Raw genomic sequence first — 4635 nt, forward strand, 5'->3', positions numbered from 1 at the left:
GGCCCTGCCCGGACCGCTCTGCCCGGACCGCCGGCCTTTGTCGCCGCCGGGCGGGAACGTGGGGCTGCCCGGGCGCGGTCGCGGCACCTACACCCGCCCCACCAACTCCCCCCGCTCTCACACTCACACCTTCCTTTCTCCTCTCTTAAAAGCTGAAGTGCTTCCTGCCTGGTCGTTTTTCTAGGACCAGGTTAAATAACAGACTTCACGTCGGTGTGTCGGGAGTGGAACGTGGTGGGAGTAAGGACAGCAGTTCCCAAACGGAGGCTGGTCACCTTTTCTTTAGTTTGTCTCAACACCTGCGCTCACGCTCCAGTGAGACCTGAGGAGCCCTCACTCGGTGTTGCCGGTGTGTTGAGCGTGTTTTCTGCTCAGGTTTCCTGTTCAGCTGTGGCAGACCACCAGGAACATTGCGTGACTTTCCCCGTGTTCAGAGGCTAAAATGAAAGCCAAGAAAATAATAGAATTGCTAAGGTTGAAAAGACCTCTAAAATCACTAAGTCTAACCAGTAGCCCAGTTAGTAAAGACTGCTGCACACAAACCTCCTTGTTTTATAAACCTGGCCAAATCCTGACTAAACTTAGTTGTCGAGTCTAATAACCACAGCAGGTTCTGAGTTTCCACAGCGCTGAGCGCAGTGAACCTGATAAAGGCCCACACTGCCTTTATTAAATGTCATGACTCTGCTCAGTTTTGATCATCTGCATGCTTGTGTAACTTCTAAATAATGCTTCAACTTCTAATTTTTCCATCATACAAATCCTGCCTGAATAGTTTATCCTACTTTAGGCAGTATTTTTAAAATATTACCCCTACCGTAGCTGATTAATTATCTTTCAACCAGAATATTTTAATACTCTCTGATTGATAGTCTTATCTGTATTTTGTATTTCAGATATCAGCATCCTGGCAGTTACAGGTAGATATAGAGATAGGTCTCTCCTTTGTGTGTCTGATCTAGAAGGGGATCTGATTTTCAGAGAATGAGTGTTTGAGCATTTTTAAAGTGTAGGTGACTTTCCTCTAGTACTGCTCAACACAGTCCTGTGAAAGTAAAGATAATTGGAATCCAACATACCGGGGGATAGGGATACATCATACATTTGATTTTCACACATCTTTAGGGGAAATTCCAGGTGCTGAAGCACATGCCTGTTGCCAGTTTACATTCTGGAATACTGTGCATGCCTGCAAGCTGCAGTGAGTGTCCTGTAGATCCCATGCTGTGTCTGAAATTCCTCTGCAGATGCCCAAGCTACCCCAGGGCATATAAATCGCCCAAGTCACACAGGGAACTCCCAGCCCCAGTGTCTATTTTTATTTAGGCAGTGCACCCAAATGGAGGTTTGTCATGTATTATTCTGAGTATACGAAAATAGAATAACCATGGATCACACTGGGTAGACAGGACATGACTCTAAAGAGCTCTGCTGAAATATCCACATATGGTCTGTTGCATGATACTTTATTTGTCCCAGAAGAGTTAAGATGATAGATGATAGCTGGGGTTTGAACTTGTGCATCAGGAAGGCCACTTTGAATATAAAGGGGGCAGTATGTGTTTTGTGAAACTACCGATGCAAAGAGGATGTAGTGGAGGAATGGCTTTCAGTGTTATTGGAATTATGACATTTCTGTGGAAACAAGGTGGTTGTTTATAGTCCTGTCTGCAGTTTGTGAAGCCAGTTCAGAAACGGGGTGTGGATGGGGTTAAAGCAAGGGAGCCAGAGGTCCCTGCAGAGGCTGCCAGGACTGGTGCTCCCAGCGCTCCCAGTCTGGAGAGCCTCAGCCACCCAGTGCCCTGGGGCAGCAGGTCTGCAGGGAGGGCTGCGAGCAGCACCTCGGGGACACCCCGGGGCAGGAACCAAAGGAGGTCACTACAACTGGCTGACGTGTGTGAGTCTGTGTATGTCTCTATAACATGGGGAAAGTCTTACTACCTGAGTAAGACTTTCTGCTGAAGGAAAAAGGAATTTTGGCTGGTACCCACTGCAAATTGTTTTGTTTTGTTTTGCTTCTATAGGCACACCAGAGAGAGAGGTGGAGTCGAAAGAAGTGACATTCTGTCCTGTGTGCTTTGAACGTGGTGACTGAAGAGAACAAATCCTTTAGTTGCCATGTCTTAAAAAGCATTTTTTTATGGAGGCTCTTTGAAATCAGCAGACAGCTTTTGAGATCTTCTCCAATACAGAGGGGAAGTACAGACTCTATGGCGGTATAATTATTCCTCTTCAGAAACCCTCTTATTTATTTATTTATTTATTTATTTAATGGTTTTCTCTGTAGGAAAGATGAGAGCTGAGCTGTGTCTCCGGAAAGCTGTGTAAGGGCCGCTGGGAGCTGCACCCCTTTTCCCTGTCGGTGCGATCCGTTTTGTGCTGAGTGCCCTCTGGAGGTCTTGGACACGCAGTGACCCGGGAGAGTCCCGGCTACCGCGACTGTGCCTGAGCTCTTCAGGACTCCTTTGCTTTAAACGTTCTCCCTCTTTTTCTTTTTTCCTTTGGGAGAGGTATTCTAGCCAGCCTAGACGAGCGGGACACAGTTAAATCAGCTTTTAGTTTAGGTCAGAATTACGGCATATGAGTTACTCAAAAAAAGGTAAAAAATAATTCAGATCCAAATAATTCATCTAAATTCTCAGTCAGCAAAATGAATCTGTTTCATATTTAGGAGCTTTGATTAGCTTTATCAATGTATTGAAGTGTGCTTCCTACTTATGTTTCTAGTTTTTCCCTAGTTCTCGTTGGGGCTAAGGGGAAACTGCTAAAATACCCTTTAAGCTTCTTCTTGCAAGATATATCAGAGATCTCAGGGGAAGCCTGTTATCCTTATTTTTCCAGCCAAGTTCTGTAGCCAGAAGAACTCTGGATAACTTCAGTAAGTAGAGCAACTTTTGGTGCTCATCTGATTTTCTTGTAATCTGTAAATTCTCCGCTTTTGTACACTTATTCCCCTAACTGTATCAGTTAAAATAAATACCTGCAGTTGCCCTGACCAGCATGCTATCTTCAGTCAAAATATGTATTAAAAATTCTATGTTGAAGAAGCAAAATTCAATATTGCATTATTATTAATAATATTGGGCTTTGACATGGAGTTTTGCCTCTGAAAAGCATTTAGAAATGCATTTTTGTGGACTCTCGCTACACTTATTTTGCTGCTAATGTAGCAGGTGTTTTTCTTAACCATTTTTAAGGAGAAATCCTAAGTTTAGAGGAAATGAGCACTCAATTATTTAAATTTCCTGAGATTAGAGGAAGAACACTTTGCCAAACAATGCCTCTTCACTTCAAAACCTCTCCCCATAAATTATGTTAGGAGATCTTATTAAAAGTCTTTAAAAATTTCCTATTAAAAATGGTTGATTGCAGTCCAGACCATCACAGCTTTTGTGCTTTCAGTGAAATACCACAGCTGTCGCAAAGAAATATATTGTGAGACAAAAGGTTTTGTTTCCCTAGTCGTAAATTATTTTTGTGATATCTGAAGTAAGATAAAACTTTCACTTATGTTTGAGTGAAGGAAGATTCCAGTGATAACTTGTTCAAAAATCTATAAAAAGAATATAAGAATGTAGATCTAGATAGCAAATTAGAATCAGACTTCCTTTTTGTTTAAGGAAAGCAATTATTTCTGAAGTCAGTGAAGATTATAACCAGGGATAATAGCATAACTTTGCAAAGCACTGTGCCTTTATCTCAGTAGAACCTGAAGTTTAGCTTTCAAGTCTGACCTTTGGGAACTCTACAACAGAAACCTTGAGTGCTGGGCAGTTTTTAAACCAATGTTAAACAATAGAAAGTAGTCTGTTTACTAATTGTACTATATTATATTATGCTATAACTATAATACATTAGATTACAGTAAAACAAAAAAATAGATCTTTTTTATAATTAAAGAAGTATCAAACAAATTGGTTTTGACTATATTTGTTTTTCTATTCGTGACCGAGTTTTTTGCTGCGGGATTCTGCAGCCCTTCAGAGGAGGGAGGGCTGTACATGCACTGAACAGGCTGTGAAGTATTTGCTGTCAGGACTGAATTCTGTGTTTACCCAGTCAAGGAGTAGAAGCATATTCAAGGTATGACTTGTGTATGTAATGAAAATATGAAATTACAGCATATATGCTAAAAATTATTTGTCAAAATCTTCTGCTAAATAATTTTGAATGAAAGATAAATTAGGACATTCACAATTTGCTCATCCATCACTGTTTTACGGCTAAAGGTCAAATTTCTCAGCCTCCTCCCCTGCTCGTTATAGAGATTACTGAATAAAGAAATACAGTATGGGTGCTAGAACTCAGAATTTGAGACATTTTAGGTTACATACGGAAAAAATCAATATGCTTTTTCTAATTATCAATAACATTAATAACGAAGCCAGTTCTCTTTAGCCGGTGCCACCTCAAGAGTTTACTGGAATTTGTTTATTTGTATATTAAATATATCAGGAGTATACAAACCAAAAATGGCCTTTTCTTCTGCTGTGCAATTTAGAGAATTGGAGTATGCAGCCTTGATCCTTTGCTAAGATTCTTTACTGTAGCCCCCTACTTTTTTCCTTCTGAATGATTTTTCTTATAAATGAAAATTCATCTTCATAGTGCTTTTTTATGGCAACATGTGCTATG

This window comes from Corvus brachyrhynchos, unplaced genomic scaffold (assembly GCF_000691975.1).
Source record: "Corvus brachyrhynchos isolate BGI_N302 unplaced genomic scaffold, ASM69197v1 scaffold281, whole genome shotgun sequence".
NCBI lineage: Eukaryota > Metazoa > Chordata > Aves > Passeriformes > Corvidae > Corvus > Corvus brachyrhynchos.